Here is a 19413-nt window from a genome sequence, read left to right on the forward strand (position 1 = left end):
AATGTCTCCTTCACTCCAATAAACAGAAAAAAACAGAAGGAAAAAAAAAGGAAATTCCAAAGTCTCTTCCAGGTACTCTGTGCTTTTAAAGAGATATTTAGTTACCGACTGGTATGAATTATACCAGTTCTGCTGCTGTCTCTCCCAATCTCCTTACCCGCGAGCGGTAAGTTGTTGACAACCATTTCTGATGTAAATAATGTTATTTTGCACTGCATTTCCCATATGAATTTGGGTTTCTTTTCATTTGGATCATTCGTTTCCAATGATATGTGTGTCTGTTCTAGTCCCAGAAACACAATGTTTAATAACCACTACTTGGTAGTGTATTGTATTTTCTGCAAGTGCAAGTCACCTCTTATTATTTTGATTATGTAAAATTTGACTATTTTATCATTTTTGGGGATACTTTGTGGGATAATTTCGTCCCACAAGTTCTTCTGAGATTTTTAGTGAAATTGCTTTAAATTTATGAATTAACTTGGGGAAAAATATTTCTTCCCATCCAATAGAATTGCATGTCCCTTTTTTTTTTTCTCCAAGAGCATCATCCCCCATTTTAAGCCCCACAAAACCAGGACACCCCTTGCTCTGACATTTGGATATCTCATGCCTGGGGCTGTCAGTAGTGCAAAGGCTCATCTTTCTTCTTCCTGGATGACCCAACTATCCTTCTGGCATTGCCAAGGCCTTCCAGTGGAGACTGGGGGCTCCCTGGAAAAGTCTTCGCAGCCAAATGAGATCTGAACTTGGAACTCCAGCCCTGCCGTGAGAAAGAGAGAGAATTAATAGGCCCCTCCTATGGTCTTCGCCTTACAGGAAAGAAGACAGTTTGCAGACACTCAGCCGGCAGCATTTTCCTCAAGGAAAACTGGCTAGAACTCACAGTGGCAGAACCGGTCATTTTCTTCCACCTCAGAGCAAATTCTTTTAGAGCAGCAGGAAGTGAAATGGTACTCACACTATCAATTACCCCAGCTGTTTACCTAAGGGACTCAGCTGCAGAGACAGCCATTTTCAAGGCCAAAGGGATATAATAAGCCCATAGTAACCCTGCAGTAACAAGCACCTCGGCAAACTCATGGTCTGAATTCAGGCGATTACAGTCTAGCTGCCAGGAAGATGCCATCCCATTATTGACTTATAATGCCATATTATTTATTGGGATAATTATGCTTTTCTACCCCTCAGGGGCCCAGAATCAGAGAGAGTAAGCAATTTATTCTTATTCATTCAGCATGTGAACCAATTTCAATTTAGAATAGATCTCTCCAAGATCTAGTACACTATGAGGGGGCATCCTGCAGGCTTTCGTCCCTACCCCTAAAGATTACAGGGCCTTAGAAGGCATTGTGTGAATCAGTGGGAACTTGGTTCTCCTAAGTTCAGTGAAACAAATTTCTGTTTTGTCAGAGCAACTGTGCCGGAACGCTCACTCCCCACACCCAAATGTTAGCATCTTGTTCCTGCTCTCTGAGCTCCTTTATAATATTGTATGTATATAAATGAAAGTTAAAAGAGCACTGCAGGGCTTCCCTGGTGGCGCAGTGGTTAAGAGTCCGCCTGCCGATGCAGGGGACACGGGTTCGTGCCCCGGTCCGGGAAGATCCCACATGCCGCGGAGCGGCTGGGCCCGTGAGCCATGGCCGCTGAGCCTGCGCGTCCGGAGCCTGTGCTCCCCAACGCGAGAGGCCCCAACAGTAAGAGGCCCGCGTACCGCAAAAAAAAGAGCATTGCATATATTCCACAGGACCCTGCCCAGGCATTATTATTGCAGCTGAGGAAAGAGAGGCTCAGAGTAGTTAAATGACTTCTTTGGTCTACACAAGTGAATAATTTTCTTTTCACTGAACATAATTCAATTATTTATTTATTTAATTTCCTACCAGGCTCCCATGTCCTTGAAATCAGACATCTTCTAGTTAGATCTCAAATGCCCCAGGCTCTGGTATAGTCCTGATATACAATGGGAGTTTAATAATTGTCTGCTGAATAGGGAGAAAATATTGGGCTAGAAGTCAGTCAAACGCTGGGATCCAATCTCAGTTCTAATAAATATTAGCCTTGTGAACTTGGGTCAGTCACTTTTCTCTGACCTTCTCTTTCCTCATCTCTAAAGTGGAGGTAATGATACCAAATCCTACTAAACTTCTCTTCCTCTCCTACAGATTTGTTGTAAGAATTAAACGAAATTTAGTGTAGGAAAGGGTTTGAAATAAATTATGAAGTATAGATAAAATAAAATCCCTCTTATTAAATACTTGTTAATGGGAACTGATTAGATAAGAAGAGACCTTGATGACTCATTGCTTTCATCCCTCTTAGCGTGCAGATCAGAGCTGTTTTCATGACGTCAGTGTACTGAGTCTATCCCAGTGGATCTTTCTTTCTGACCATCTGATCTCTACGCTCTGGACCACTTTGAGTGATGCAGAAGGAAGATCTGTGAATACAAAGGCAAAATATTCAGGTTTGATAGTTGTTTTTCCAGCAATAAGCCATGTGATCGAGTTACTTAAACCCTGGGCTTCAGTTTTTATTTTCCTTCCTATAAAGTAGTGATGGTGATAGGGTTGCCGATGGTATATTTGGAGGGAGAGACTGGGATGGGAGGAAGTTGACTAGATTAGCTCTAAATTATGCTGTAGCTTTATTATTCTGTGATTCTATGATATGTGTGCTTTGAGGTTTCATTGTTACGATCAAACTAGAGTTTAGAGAAAGTGGTGCGAATAAGATGGGATGCGAGGGTTGGAGTCGTATGTATAAGCACACAGGGTCACTGATAAAGAATGAATCCAGAATATCAGCTCACCTTCTGTCCCTACAAGAAGGCGTTTTACATATGGCAGTAGGATGTGAATCCTGACCCAGCTTTGGATCTACTTTCCCTGGGGTTAGACTCCGAATCTATCATTAAGTACCATCTAATTGGATGGCTTCCTCCCTAAAGGTCCACTGGTGCTTGGGCAGCCAGGCCAGACTATCAGGACTTGAGATGTTGACTTCTTCAATGGGGGGGCGTGATACCCACGGGGATGTTGTCACAGGCATCTGATGGGATGTTCTGTGGCCAGCACAAACTGTTAGCCCACTGCTGTTTTTGTCCTGCTCTGTCCATTACTGCAGCTCTTTCTCCTCCTGGAGGTGTCCCCAGCTCCGACCTTCTCCTCCATGTCTCTAATGAGCATTGTCCAGAAGTTGCAATTCTCCTGCCATATCTCTGAGAAATTCATCACCTTTTTCTGGCAGGCTTTGAACTTTGCTGCTTATTCAGAGGGTGGGATCTAAAATAAAACTGGCTTACTTAGCAGTGAGAATAATACAAATTTCATAAAAATCGAAGTCCCATTTTCTCTGTTGTATTTCATGTGAGTTTCATGTGATTCACACGAGTTGCCATATTTTACGCAAAGAAATTGATGCTTCGTGTGGGGAATAAAAAAACCATGCGTTCACGAAGTTTTCAATGTCAGCTTTTCCTGTATCAACCATGTTACTGCACCTCCTCAGGACTAGCGAGTTACAGATCCTGCTGAGGCCTGATTCATATTCATGGAAAGAGAAAGCAAGCCTCTTAAGACATCCTTGAACTTTAGAGTGAAGAAAAATACCTTGGGGAGACATTTCAGCACCAGAGTACAGCTCAGAGGCGCCAAATCTATGACAAAGCTGATGATGAAAGACAAAAACATTTTCTAGTCATGGATTTTATAAGTTAAACCCTGGGGATTAGTTCTTGGTGCTGGAAGGCTGAGAGAAGCACGTGGGCAAACAGAGCGATGAGCAACGTTAATGACCTTTCCTATGAATAAAAGAGTTTTATTACTTTGTACCTTTGCTAAGGACAGGGGCCTAAGAAACGGCAGGTAGGGCAGAGAAAGAGAGTTAGCTGTGACTTCCCTGGTGGAAAATATATTCCCAAAATAATTGCACTGGGTGCTGGCATGCCACTGGAAGGGACTATGTTTTAAAACTTGTAAAATACTGAGATCCAGACCCAACTGGGGTCTCAGTACTGCCCAGCAGCCTTCTATGTTTCTTTAGACTGCTGTCTTCCATTGTTCAGAGTGGTTATTTCAAGGTTTCTCTACTTATCTCCAAGCACCCCATGCCACCTCCTCCACAGATGCCCCAAAGATGACATTGGGTCCAAGTTCATAGTGAAAGGTAACAACCATCGTGTCAGAACTCCCTTGACTTCTTGCCTGTCACGTTCAGATTTACTGCCACTGGTACCCTATTAGCCAGCTAGGGCTGCTGTAACAAAATGCCACAGACTGAGTGGCTTCAGCGGCACAAACGTATTGCCTCGCAGTGCTGGAGGCCAGAAGTCCAAGATCAAGGCTTGCTTCCTTCTGAAGTTGCTAGTGAGGGACCTGCTCCAGGCTTCTCTCCTGACTCCTGGTGGTTTGCTGGGCATCTTTTGTGTGTGTGTGTGTGGTATGTGGGCCTCTCACTGTTGTGGCCTCTCCCGTTGCGGAGCACAGGCTCCGGACGCGCAGGCTCAGCGGCCATGGCTCACGGGCCCAGCCGCTCTGCAGCATGTGAGATCTTCCCGGACCGGGGCACGAACCCATGTCCCCTGCATCGGCAGGCGGACTCTCAACCACTGCGCCACCAGGGAAGCCCTGCTGGGAATCTTTGATGGCTTCTGCTGCATCGCCTTGATCTCTGCCTTCATATTCACATGGTGTACTCCTTGTACGTGCATGTCTGTGTCCAAATGCCCCTTTTTTATAAGGATGCCAGACATATTGGATTGGGGCCCACCATACTCCAGTATGACCTCATCTTAACTAATTGCATCTGCAATGACCTATTTCTAAATTATGTCACATTCCAAGGTACTGGGGGGTGGGGTGTTAGGACTTCAATATATGAATTTTAGGGAGATGCAATTTAACTCATAACAGGTACCCTGCCTCATCGTTTCAGAAGTTCTGTTCCTATTCTGTGTGGCTACTCCTTCTACAGCTATTATGACGTCCAACCATTCCTGTCTTTATAGAAACATGGCCCGAGGAGGTATCATTTTTATTTCTAATAACTACAATTGCTCCGTCTATACCAGCTCTTCCCAATCAACATACAAACAAGTTCACTGCTCTCCCAGTTCAAGAAACAAGTGCAACAACACAAGCTCCCCATGGTCTTGCATCCCACGTCAGCTCTGATTCTGCATTCTTTTCCCTGCAGCCTACTTCAGGTCTCTCCATTGCTAGCTCCAATTTATTCAGCTCACTCCAACCTGGCCACCATTCTCACCTCTTCACTGAAACTGTTCTTGCTAAGAACTGTGAATGACTTCCTTTTTCCTCCATACAATGGCCTCAACAGGCTTCATCTCACCTGACTCTTCATCATGACTTAATATCAGTGACCTACACTGACCCTGGAAGTGGTCACCTATTTCAGCCTCCACAGCTCCCCGTTCTCCTGACACCGTGTTGTCTTGGTTTTCTTCCTACCTCATGGGCTGCTACATCACAGTCTTGCTTGCTGCCTCATCTTTCTTTGTCAATCCCTTAAAATGTCAGCATTTCTCAGAGTCCCATCCTCAATACTCTAGACTCAAACTCCTCCAAACTCCAGTGACCATGTGTATGCTGTGACTCTCAAATATAGTTCAAGCTTGGATGGCTCTCCTGAGCTCCAGACCTACATATCTAATATCTATGGTCATCTTCAGGTGGATATCTGCAGCCAGCTCAAACTCAGGTTGTTCCAAATTGAATTCATCACTGATTATTCAGATCTATTTTTCTATCTAAGCCCAATATCTCAATCCATGGTCCTGCAATTTTTCCCAGTGTCTAATCCAGAGGCCTTGGATTCTTCTTTACTTTCTTCTTTCCCACACACCACCTCCAACCACACCTATTCTTTAGATTCTCTTTTGTTACCTTTTGGATTCTTCAGTTCTGCTTCTGGCAGTAACTTATTTCAGGCTGAAAGCTAATGATTGAGATAACTGGAATACCACCCTGTGACTTCCTCAACCAATCAGAGGAGGGTTACACACCCTGAAGCCCTCCTCCCAAATTTTGCATATACAAACTTCTTCCCTGAAACCCATTGGAGTGTTCGAGTCTTTTGAGCGTGAGCCACCCATTCTCCTTGCTTAGCCCTTGCAATAAACCATTCTCTGCTGTAAACTCTGACATTTCAGCTTGGCCTCACCATGCATTAGGCACACAAGCTTGGGCTTGATGAAAAAACTACATTTAAAAGCTGTGCATTTTCTTGTGTACCTTTTGTATACCTCTATAATTTTAAAATATTTTTAAAGAAATGCCCCCTTCCCCCCATCAATGAAGATGTGAAGTCATAAGATCATGAACTTGAAGCCACGGCATAAGAGGAACATGACGAGTGTGAATCAGGTTCATAGAAATCAGATAGATGATTATCCTGTCTAGATATACGAACATCTTCCCTCTGGTACATATAAGAAAATGCACACAAGTTGTGAAGATTACTAATTATTGCCCAACGGGAAACACTGACATTTTTAAAGTTTCTAGGGGTTCTTACGTATAGGTTCTACACTTTGTATCCAAGAAAGAAGGGCTTGGGGCTGGGCAGACACTTGCCCAGCTGAGGATTTGATGAAAAATTAAGTGTCAAGCACTTCTTAGATGAGATATATATTCTGCAGCCCTTTACTCTACAAGTATTGGCTAAATGACTACCGTCCTCTCGTAGGAGAAAGGGTAAGGTGTGCCTGAAGTAAAAGGAGACAGGTAGGATTTTTGAAACATGATGGTTACATGAGTCTAATATTAGCCTTACATGTGTCCATGTGCCTTAAGTGCAAACAAGAGCACCGGCCACCAATTTTCAATAGTTCTCTGGAGGTCAATGCACTGGCTTTCAGCAAGATCGGACACAGCACAGAACAAGGTGTTGTGTTATTAAATACTTGATAATCACAAATAGGTTTATGGTAGAGAAGATCTGATTTGGAAACTACATAGAATGGAATGATCTGTAACTCGCATTAAAAACAGATATTAAGAAAACACTGCATTTGCCTATAGGCTTTGTCCCGAAGGTCAAATATATTGAATCCTTTTTATCCCAGCTCTACCTCTGAGGCCCTGGGCCTTCTGTAGTCAGTGAGTCTCCTATGTTCTGTAGTTAATGGGCGTCAAACACAGGCAGAGGTAAGATGGAGAAATGAGCTGAGAGGCAGAGCAGAGGGAATTCTCTGGGCTTCCCTGCTGAGAGGAGATAGTCAGTCTTTTGGGGGTGGGGTGGGGGAGACACGGCAACCAGCCTGCAGAGTTCTGTGGTTCCGATGCAAACGCATTCTCTGAAGCTCCTCCCCTGTTTACAGCTATACTCTTGCAGATGCCCAGCAGTATTCTCAAAATCCAATGTTCTCCAGCACTCACAGAAGACAAGCCCCAAACAGCTGCCGCCTTTCCCAGTATTAGAATGATCACCAATACGCCAGAGATAAGGAACACAATATAATACAAACACTATTTACATAAACTCTTGTGAATCAACTATATAACACAAGTAGTTCAGAGAAGCTGGACAAAGAATGCAGACAGATAATTTGCAAAAGAAGAAATGCTAGTCTCTAATTTACATTAACTAGATCCAAGGGTCACTAGTGAGCAATTTAAAGCAAAATGAGCTAGGGCTTTTCAGGTCTGTCTGGTGATGATTTGGAAAACACTCGTGGGAGTACCGCAAGACAAGCCTCGCAGGACATTTCGTCCTGTCCAAAACATCCATAAGACCTTTGGTCCTTGCCAAAATATCCTTTATATTTGTTCCTATCCAAAATATCCCTGAGCATATGTGGTCCATGCCAAGTCGTAGAAACAGACAGTGGTGGTGATTGTACATTTTGAATATAATTAATGGCACACTCAAAATGGTTAAAATGGCAAATTTTGTGTTATGTATATTTTAAGACAATACAAATTTTTTTTTAAGTCTGTAGACAAAATATGTAGAAAAGGGTGTTACGAAGTTGTGTCACAGAGTTAATATCAATATTGTGTTATTGTTTTCCTGGTTTTTGTGATGTTTGAGGTAAATTTTAGCTTTTCTATTTTGTAGTTTGTTCTGATTTCTCAATTTGAATAAATTTTCATATTGTTAAAAAAAAAACCTAGATAGAGCCAACGAGTAGCTGATATAGTTGTGGCCCATATGATATACTTGAGGAATAGCTAACTGTTCGACCTCCCTCTGTCTTGTTTAATCCTGCAGCATCCTTGGGCCGTGGGTACCAGTATCCTTTTTCAGTGATTAGGAAAGTGAGCTCAGGAGATGAAGGGACTGGCATCCAGTTCCCTCTGATTCAGAAGCTTGTGCCAATAATCACTGCATGACACTGCCTCTCATTTGAAAACTAGTTTAGGGTATAATATGGTTGAAGAAAACAAGCTCTGTGCACATTCTATAGTTTTATTTTAAGCAAATATATGCAAATAACTGAACATTTTAGACTGAAAACAATGAGCTTTCCCTCTGAAAGAAAAAGCTGCTGTCCTGTCCTGGCTTAGTCACTGACAAGTCGGGGAGCGCAGGCAAAGCCATTTAGCCACTTTGGGCCTCCGTGACGGCATCTGTACAAGCCAAGTCGATAATATTTATTGAGTGGCCACAAGGCTCAAGACCCCGAGTGAAGGTCTGAAGGATGCAGAGGCAGCGTCCACAGCTCTGCTCCCGGCGAACTCAGGATCTAGTTGAAAAGACAGGATCTAGTTGAGCAGAACAGAAACACCCATGAAAGCTGCCGGGAGCCGGAGGACAGACCATCAATTCTGTCTGGCGAGGCAACGCTTGATGAAGTGTGAGAAGGCAATTGATAGAATGTAACTGAGTCACCAGCCTTTGTTTCTTGGGGGCTCGGGGTGAGGGTTCCCAGAAGCAGTTGGTGAAATGGGTTTTTCTGGTTAGCTGTTTGGTGAACCCCTACTTTGCCCTCTTTAGTTCTCATTATCTGCGTTGAACGATCTCAAGTGCCTGGAGGTGATTTACAAGGGATGGGCGAGGGGAAGGTCTATTCTCCATTCTTATGCACAGTCCAGGGTGGCATACACTCGTGCGCGTGCACACACACATACACACACACTCCAGAAAAGGTGAAGTGCTCTGCTTTCATTTCTCAGTAGAGGAATGGCACTGTACAGAGCATGAGAAAAGTAGGAGGCTAGCAGGAAGACCCTCATGCACACTCAGGTCTGTGCGTGTCCTAACCCAGAGCCTCCCTGCCCCCCACTACCCCGCTGCTTGCACCGACAGACCAGCATGTGGACTTTCTCTCACTTACAGGCTCCAGGGAGTAACTATCAGACTCTCTCTCTCTCCTCCCCTCTCTCCCTTTCTCCCTCCCTCTTTCCCCTTCATGGCCCCGCCCCTAAAACTTGCTTGCTTCTTCCTTTAAATCCCCTCATCCCTTGCAGTCTTGACCTCCAGCATTCTCGGGCTGGCCCTCCCTCACTGTTTCTCCTTGGTCTCAGAAAGCTTAGAGTGAGCTGTGAGTCACTCTTTTCCCTTTGCCCTTCGTTTCTGCTGTTGGTTTGGTGGACGTAGTTGCGAGGGAACTTCGGGTCGTAAGAATGCACGAAGTTACAAGGTCATTTTTAAAGAAAGGGATTCTGAATGGTACCCTTTTTGTCTTTCCCTAACCTTTAATTACACCCCACGTTACGTTATCTTTATTTGTCTGTTATTAATTCTTGACTTTTTTCCAAACTTGACAGCTCAAAGGACCACAGATAAAAGACCGTCCCAGCTCAGATACAAAGGAGAGAAAGGTTTTTTGGCAGAGAGAATAGACATGGCAAAGACGAAGAGATGGGAATGTACACAGTACATTAAAGGTATGGAAATAGTCTAGTCTCTGCAGTGAGTGGGGTCCTGGCGGATGGTGGTAGGAAATGAGTTCTCAGAAATACAGTAGGGACACCCCGCGAGAGATCTTGAGTATTTCAAGTCGACATGGTGGCTTTCACTCTGTAGCAAATGGGAGGTGACCATGAAAAGTTTCTGGACAACTGATGATATGACTGTGTCTTTGTTTTGCTTAATTCTGATGGTTTTGTAGAATGAATTAAAGGGGAGAGAATCTAGGAAAATAGTGTTTTCAGTAATTCAGCAAATATTTATAAATTGCCTACAGTCTGCCAGGTACTATGCTAAGTGCTGAAATAGATGGTGAACAAAATGGACAAAAATTCCTGCCCTCACAGAGTTGAAGTGTTATGGGTTAGAATACTGTGGGGCTGTTGTGGCCTAAATGTGCCCGGAGTCTGGGAGACAGGCGAGAACTACAGAGCTGAGAGACATCAGAATACAGGTGATAATGAAAACCATTAGTAGAGTCATCCAGAAAGAATATGTAGGGTGAGAAGAAGAGAAAATGAAGCTCAGAACTTTGGAGGAAATATACCTTTAGCATCAAAAAACAAGAAATGAATGAAGGACCGAGAAAGAGTCATCAAAGAAGTAACAGGAGAAGCAGGAGAGGTGGATGCTTTGGAACTCAGAGGAGGCAAGTGTTTCAGGAAGGGATGAGTAGACATAAGTATAGGAGGGAGCTCAAGGCGGCTCAAGAGAAGGTCGAGCCAGGATAGAAGCCCTGAGCACGCAGCTTCATTAGGGGAGAAAGGGGCAGTGGGGATGCCTGATTGCATGAAAGGAGCAAAATAAATGGGAGGCGAAGAAGTACTATAGGGCATTCACGAACTCTGTACTTCTTAACTTGAGTTTAGGTGTATTAGAAAGAGTAGTTTTTAGGTGTTCTGTGACTGACTCTGTGACACTTATTTGAAAAAGTTCCTTTTCTATAATTTGCCCCATGAACCCCAAGAGACTAAATGTAGGGGATGCAGAAGAATCGAACCTCTTCCCAAGGCCAGCAGGGAATGTTCGAGAGACGTCTTGCTCTCACTCCTCACTGAGTTGAACCTGAATCCCTTCCCCACTGTCCATAGAAAGGATTTGAGAACTGCGGTCCCAGCATCTTAGGACATGGCATGGATGTGTTTCCTCTTTCATAGCGCTACAAGGACGTGGCTTCAGATGAAAGACAACATTCCAATAAAGGCTCCTTTGTGGTCAAGACGTCTAGAGGCTTTTTGACTTCAGAGCTCTTGAACATCCTACAGAAAACAGGGGCCCTTGGACATTTCAGCATCAGTATTTCTGAGGCATCAGAAATCAGTAAATAATCTTCTTTGGATCATGATAAACTGAGTGAACCTCAGCTGAGAGTTCTTACTTGGACCAGATTTAAGGGATCAATAACTCAACCTTCCTCCCGTCCACAGGCTGACACAGCTTGATGCTGTCATAGGAACACCCAGCACCCCTTTTTGTTTTTTGGCTTCAAATTGCCTCTTCTTTCCTCCCATGGCAGTTTTCAGTGAGGTTTGTGGCCAGCTCACACTAATTTATTTGTTCAAGTCTGTCCCCTTCAGTTTTCCACAGAGGCTACAAAATTAAATGGTTCTGAAGAACCTAGGGGCAGGACAGGAATAAAGATGCAGACGTAGAGAATGGACTTGAGGACACGGGGAGGGGGCAGGGTAAGCTGGGACGACGTGAGAGAGTGGCATGGACATAAACACACTACCAAATGTAAAATAGATAGCTAGTGGGAAACAGCAGCATAGCACAGGGAGATCAGCTCGGTGCTTTGTGACCGCCTAGAGGAGTGGGATAGGGAGGGTGGGAGGGAGACACAAGAGGGAGGGGATATGGGGATATATGTATACGTATAGCTGATTCACTTTGTTATACAGCAGAAATGAACACAACAATGTAAAGCAATTATACTCCAATAAAGATGTTAAAAAAAAAAATGTCAGTACCCATAACCGCCTGACCTTTTCAAGTAGAAAAGTTCAGAGACTGGCTGATTGGGACTCAGAGGTAATTCTGCCAGGAGCAACTCTGGCCTCAAACAGTCAAGGTAAATATTTCAATAGCTAAATCATCAGTCAGAGAGCTTGGGCCAAAAAACTACAAATGAGGAGCAAGACACAGGATGCCACAGGTAGAGTAAATTTAACAGGAAAGTTACAGAAATGACATTTCTTAAGAACACAACTTTGGGGGCTTCCCTGGTGGCGCAGTGGTTGAGAGTCCGCCTGCCGATGCAGGGGATACGGGTTCGTGCCCCGGTCCGGGAAGATCCCACGTGCCGCGGAGCGGCTGCGCCCGTGAGCCGTGGCCGCTGAGCCTGCGCGTCCGGAGCCTGTGCTCCGCAACGGGAGAGGCCACAACAGTGAGAGGGCCACGTACCGCAAAAAAAAAAAAAAAAGAATACAACTTTGTCAGAAGAGGAGCTAAGACCCAATAAATGACTGTTTTCAAGGGAACTCAGGAGGATGAATGCAAGAATGCGTGAGGGCCTCCATTCATCCTGGACTTTGCACTGTAAGTGCTACATCATCACAAGGGTCAAATTTATTATTTAAAAATTACTCAAAAAATTTTTTTCGGCCTTATTGGATTGTTCGGTAGCACCAGTAGAAAACAGGCCAAGAAATGCTTTAGTGGATGAGAAAGAAAAAATAAAGTCATAATCATGTGGCTTGAAAAGCCCTCAAAATTCTAGTATCCAAGAGAAATAAACAAACTGGAACCGACTGTAGCTGAAATCTCCATCGTGAAAGTTCTATAAATATAGAAGGGTATGAGAATAGAGAGTGAAAATATTCCCATACATCCATGGCCAACTGATCTCAACAAGGGTGCCAGGACCATTCAATAAAGAAAAAACGGTCTCTTCAAGAAACGGTGCTGGGACAGCTGAACACCCACGTGGAAAAAAATGAAGTTGAACACTCACCTCACATCCTATACAAAAGTTAACTTCAAATGGATCGATGACCTAAATAGAAGAGCTAAAACGCTTAAAAAAAAAAACATAGGGGTAAATCTTCATAACCTTGGATTTGGCAATGGAGTCTTAGATATGATACTAAAAGCACAGGAAAAAAAAAGAAAAAGAAAAAATAGGTAGATTGGACTTCACCAAAATTGAAAATGTTCACAACAAAGGACATTATCAAGAAAGTGAAAAGACAACTTACACATGGGAGAAAATATTTGCAAATCATATATTTGATAAGGGTCTAGTTATGCAGAATATATAAAGAAACTTTACAGCTCAAGAGTAAGAAGATAAACAACACAATTTTGTAAACGGCCGAAGGACTTGAATAGATATTTCTCAAAAGAAGCGATCCAAATGGCCAGTAAGCATGTGAAAAACTGCTCAACAACGTTAGTCATTAGGTAAATTCAAGTCAAAACCACAGCGAGAGACCACTTTTCATTCACTAGGATGGCTATAATCAGAAACAAGAAAATAACGACTGTTGTTGAGGATGTGGAGACAGAGACACCCTTGTACATTTGCTGCTGGAGATGTAAAGTGGTACAGCTGCTGTGGAAAGCAATTTGGTGCCTCCTCAAAAAATTAAGCATAGGGGCTTCCCTGCTGGTGCAGTGGTTAAGAATCCGCCTGCCAATGCAGGGGACACGGGCTTGATCCCTGGTCTGGGAAGATCCCACATGCCGCGGAGCAACTAAGCCCGTGCGCCACAACTACTGAGCATGCGCTCTAGAGCCCACGAGCCACAACTACTGAGCCTGTGTGCCACAACTACTGAAGCCCGTGTGCCTAGAGCCCGTGTTCTGCAACAAGAGAAGCCACAGCAATGAGAAGCCCGCGCGCAGCAACGAAGACCCAATGCAGCCAAAAATTAATTAATGCAATAATTAAATTAAAAAAGTTAAGCATAGAATTATCCTATGACCCAGCAATTTTACTCCTAGGTATTGATATATACCCCAAAGAATTAAAAACAGATACTCACAAATACATGTACATGCACATTCACAGCAGCACTATTGACAGTAGCCAAAAGTAGCCCAAAATTTGGGAAACAACCCAAATGTCCATCAACGGATGAGTGGATAAACAAACTGTGGTGTATACATATAATGGAGTATTATTCAGCCATAAAAAGGAATGAAGTATGAACACAGGCTACAACATGGATGAACCTTGAAAACATTATGCTAAGTGAAAGAAGTCGGGCACAAAAAGTTACATATTGTATGATTCCGATTATATAAAATATTCAGAATAGGTGAATCTATAGATGCAGAAACTAGTCCAATAGTTGCCTGGGGCTTGGAGGAGGGGAGATTGGGGAGTAACTGTTGACTGAGTACGAGGTTTCCTTCTGAGTGATGACAATATTTTGGAACTAGATAGAGGTCGTGGTTGCACGGTGTTGTGAATGTATTAAATGCCACTGAGTTGTTCACTTTAAATTGTTCATTTTATTTTGTGTGAAGTTCACCTCGAAAAAAAGTTTTTAATAGAGAGGTATGGTTCATAAAATTGAAGTCATGAATTCTATACAGAATGACTTGGACTTTCTCTTTCAGGAAGCATTCAAGCCTTGTAATGTAAAGAAACATGTTCTCATAAAGCTTGGCCCAGGGAAATATGTGAAGTAGCTTTTGAGACTTTTTCCTCTCCATTCCGTCCCACAGAGGCTCTGGGTGGTTTCCAGGACAGTCTTCCCCTCAGTTTCGTCCCCTCAGGAAATCTCACGCATCTTCCGTGCTTTTAACTTGGGATTCCACGGAGGGACAGCGGATAGTAAAGGGCTCATGAAGTACACCAGTAAATGCATTCCCACTATAGCCATGTGCTTCTTCAAGGAGTTTATTCAGACCCATTCTTCAAGGCTCTGTTACCCTTCTGGGAAGCCTGTCCGGTGTCCTTGGGCAGAATTCCTCCTTCTCTGAACTAGCTTGGCTTGTTCATGCCATTAGCCTCACTGCTCTAGGCCACCTGTCAAAGCTCAGTGTCTAGCTGAGTGCCTGACATACAAGCCATATCAATGCAATGCACTTAGATGGAACTATCCCTGTTGGATAATAACATGTCTCAAACTCAGTACAAATGCACTTGTTCCGTAGTAATATATGCATCAGTGCGAGTGTGTGCATATGTGTGTGTGCATGTGTGTTTGTGTAGGTGGTGTGCTGGGCAGAATATATTGGGTTGGCCAAAAAGTTCATTCGGGTTCTCTGTAGCATCCTGTGGGAAAACCTGAACAAACTTTTTGGCCACCCCAATATTTGCTTGTGGAAGTCTCTTCAAGAACATGGGTCATCTCACCAGAGGACCTCCTGTCAATGCCTGTGGGCATATCAGTCTTGCTGCCACAGAATTTCTGTCCTTCAAAGAGTAAATGTATCATTCAGAAACCAATGAATTTAACCTAATTCTGCCTTCGAAATCAATGGGGAGCTGCTTCACCTGAGGCTGGCTCTCTGAGATGGAGATGGGGAGGGACTGGAGAAAGGTGCTTGACACATATCCAGTCACTGGTTTCTGGGGGACTGTGGTGACCAGGAGGCAAAGAAAACCACCTACCGCTACCGGAGAGGCTTGGGAGCCATCAGTCTCTGGCAGCATCTGAGAGGGGGAACAGAGAGAGGGAGTGGGGAAATGCAAGAGAGGAAATGCAATCACTAAAGCAGAAATATCTTTTCCTGCCCAGATCCAGAGTCAACCCAGTTACTTCAATTTTTTCATCGTATCAACTCTCTCTGAAAATGTCTGTTCTGAAGGTGAATTCAGAACCTTGTGTGGAAGGTAGCTTGGTGGTGATGGGACTGGAAGAGTCTGAGGAGTGAGCTGGGCCATTAGAGCGTGCGTTCCCAGCACCCAGACGCCATACTCCACAGGGGAGAGCAAGGGCTAATTTATTTAACCTAAAATTCCAGAAGTGATACATTCCTATTTCACCGAACACTACTGCTGCTGCTACTGCCCACAGCACACTTTGCTTCTAACAGCTTCCAAGGACCTTGTAGTTTATCTCTTCCACTAAACCCTCAGGGGGGGAGTCATCTATCTTGTGTGTGTGTTTTGCTAATACGTTTGCAATTGTTTTCACTCAATTCTTGTGATGGGTCTTACCAGCTCAGACCACTGGAAATCATTTCTTTTTTTTTTTTTCTAACATCTTTATTGGAGTATAATTGCTTTACAATGGTGTGTTAGTTTCTGCTGTATAACAAAGTGAATCAGCTATACATATACATATGTTCCCATATCTCCTCCCTTTTGAGTCTCCTTCCCACCCTCCCTATCCCACCCCACTGTAGCTTCCTCTTACCTCATCTAGGTGACTCTTCTGAGGAAAGCTGAGATGAAAAAACTTGACTCAAGTTTGTGATTTTCGTAAGAAAAGATGAGAAGAAGTTGGCGTCTGGGGCATGGGCCACACAGGGTGGTGGGAGCTGCCGGAAAGTGGGTACATTGTTGCTACACAATTTTAAAACTATAGTAAAATCAACACAAAGTCAATTTATTACCACCATGTAGCTGCAATTCTCAATCATGTCAGTGTTATAATACTCCTTCCTGCCAGGGCAAACCCAACAATTGGCTTGGGTGTGTGACCACGTTTAGCGTGTTCCTGAACTCCTCACTGTAAAATATTTTTGAATGTAGAAACATAGAGTATTAAGTCCAAAAGGCAGCTTAGGTATTCTTTCATTCTTCTTTCATTACCTTCTTTCATTATTATGTCCACAGGTAGAGATCATGTTTACTAAGACCTGCCCCTGCCCTTGAGAAGCTTGTACGTCAAAGAAAGAGCAGCTAATGACTTTCTCAAGGTCACCTGAATGCTGAAAGGCGGAGACAAAGCAGGATCATGATATTTTCAAATGACCTTCCTTCCTTGAGGCGTTTAGAGAAAGTAGAACCACAGCAATGGCAGGGCCTTGAAACACCTTCCAACTTGGACCCAACAAAAAAAGTTTAAAACTCTTGATATTCTTAATGAAGAATGTGTTCTGCGTTTTGCTTTCCCCCTTAGTATACAGATATTTCCGGAACCTGGCAACGGCTCCTCCGAACACTTAGTATAGGGAGATTTCTCCAGCAGCACAATTGCATTTTGACGTTTCTGCCTCAAAGTTAGTACTAACAGTTGTCTCCCCAGGTGCCTGAGCTGAGGCAAGTCCCATCACAACACCGCCTCAAATGACTTTTAATTAAAACTCAGTCGGTGGTGACTTACGCTTTTTGTGCTTCTGTTTTCTACAACCGAGGTTCTATTTGTAAACCAGCTAGTCATATGGGCCACTGGATTTGGGACCTGATTAGAGCTGTGCATTACGGCAGGTTAATTCATTGCCTGTGAGGTGCAGGCTGCACTTGCCTCTCCAGGTTTGTCTGTTGATTCCATCTTGGGATGCATTTCCTCCAAAAGCCCCAAACCACACACCACTCTGAGGCCATTTCTCTTCGCTTAATGGTCAAAGTGTGTGTTGTGATCCAGGTAGGTGACGACAGCTCCCACACGCCAGCCAGCAGCCATCAGTGACTCGAGATGGGCTTTGGGAAGGTCCCCGGTCAGCACGCCGGGCTCTGATAACCGTACAGCCTGCTGGTGCTAACAGTCTTCAAGGTTAAGGCCCATTCCTCCTCCCATTTTGGATGGAAGCCAGGATTTAAATGAAAGAAAGAAAGAATAGGAAAAAGAAATCAAATAGAAATTCAACCGCGGGAGTCAAGGGCAAGTGAAACTGATTTTAAAGAGCTGGCTTCCAGCCACAGAAACAGAGTTGAGGCGGAAACTGGTCAAATCGCGGCCACTGCTGAGGAGAAGTCTGTAATGAGAACGTGGACAAAAATGCTTCATTTTTAGCTTGCCAGTGTCCTGAAGACTAAGGCAGTGACGCATCCTTTGAAATTAAACATTGCTCCCAGAGTAGTTCTGTCTGCCTGAAATGTAAGAAAGAGGCACTAAAATCAGGGCAAAGTGGGAGGGTGGTGGGAAGAAAAGCACAGCTTGAATTTTATAACTCCATATTACTCTTTAGTATTTGATTTCTCTAAAGTCATATACTTTGCACTGTGTAAATAGGATATCCAAATTTAGACATTATAACACCACTTACGTAACTGACTGCAAACAATGTAAGATTTATTGAGAGGTGACATTGCCTTGTGATTAGGGGAGTTGGTGCTAAAGCCAGAATGCCTGAGTTTGAGTGTTGGCTTTACCACTTCCTAGCTATGTGATTTCAGGCAAATTGCTTGACCTCTCTGAGCCCCAATTTGTTCATCTGTAAAATGGGAATCATACTAATAGTACCTATGTCATAGTGCATAAAATGACTGACATATGTAAGTGGCCTAAGGCAATATTTGAACATAATAAGTCCTATATAAAGTGTTTTCTTTTTGGTATTAAGTGTTAATAACATTTTCTGCCACCTCTTTTAGTTATCTATTTAATTTTCCTCAAAAATCATCAACACAAAATATCCATGTGGGAAAAAATGAATTTTGAGCCATATTAATATTATATACAAAAATTAATTCCAGGGCTTCCCTGGTGGCGCAGTGGTTGAGGGTCCGCCTGCCGATGCAGGGAACACGGGTTCGTGCCCTGGTCTGGGAGGATCCCGCATGCCGCGGAGCGGCTGGGCCCGTGAGCCGTGGCCGCTGGGCCTGTGTGTCCGGAGCCTGTGCTCTGCAACGGGAGAGGCCACAACAGTGAGAGGCCCGTGTACCGCAAAAAAAAAAAAAAAAAAAAAAATTAATTCCAGGTAAATTGTAAATATAAATACTAAAGTTTCCACATAAATCTCTTCTAAAGGAAGTTGAAAAATAAGATCTTCAGGACTGTGGTAAGGCAAAAACAATTTTAAGCAGGACATAAAAACACTAACTATAAGAAAAAAAAAAAAAACACCAGAAAATTAGACTACTTTAAAATGAAGAACTTCTGTTGGTCAAAAAATATATTGAAAGAGGAAAATACAAGCTGCAGAGTGAGAAAAGAAAGATGCAAAGACAGTTACACAGAGTCATATCCAGAATATACAAAGAACTACCATTCAACAAGAAAATATCAGACAATACAATAGAAAATTGGACAAAAGACTTGCAGAGACACCTTACAAAACATAATATCCAAATGCCCCAGATAAAAAGATGTTCAATGTCACCAGACAAATTTAAATGTTAACCACATTAAAATCCTTTATATACCTAACCAGAATGGCTAAAAAAAAACGCAAAACGCTGAGTGCTGGTGAGGGTATAGAGCAATTAGGACTCTTACACACTACTGGTAGGAGTGTACATGGGAACAACCATTGTGGGAAACTGTTCAGCAGTATCTACTAAAACTGACCCTGTGTATATCCTACGACACAGAAATTTCACTTTTAGATTTTTAGTCACAGGTATATGCCCCAAAATGTATGTATAAAAATGTTTCTATCATTATTATTATTAATAGCCTCAAACTAGAAATAACTCAAATTCCAACAGTAGAAAGAATGAATAAATTATGATAAATTATGACATAGTCCTAA

Source organism: Aethalodelphis obliquidens, unplaced genomic scaffold, assembly GCF_003676395.1.
Source record: "Aethalodelphis obliquidens isolate GAN/ISIS:26980383/991018 unplaced genomic scaffold, ASM367639v1 scaffold15, whole genome shotgun sequence".
Classification (NCBI taxonomy): domain Eukaryota; kingdom Metazoa; phylum Chordata; class Mammalia; order Artiodactyla; family Delphinidae; genus Aethalodelphis; species Aethalodelphis obliquidens.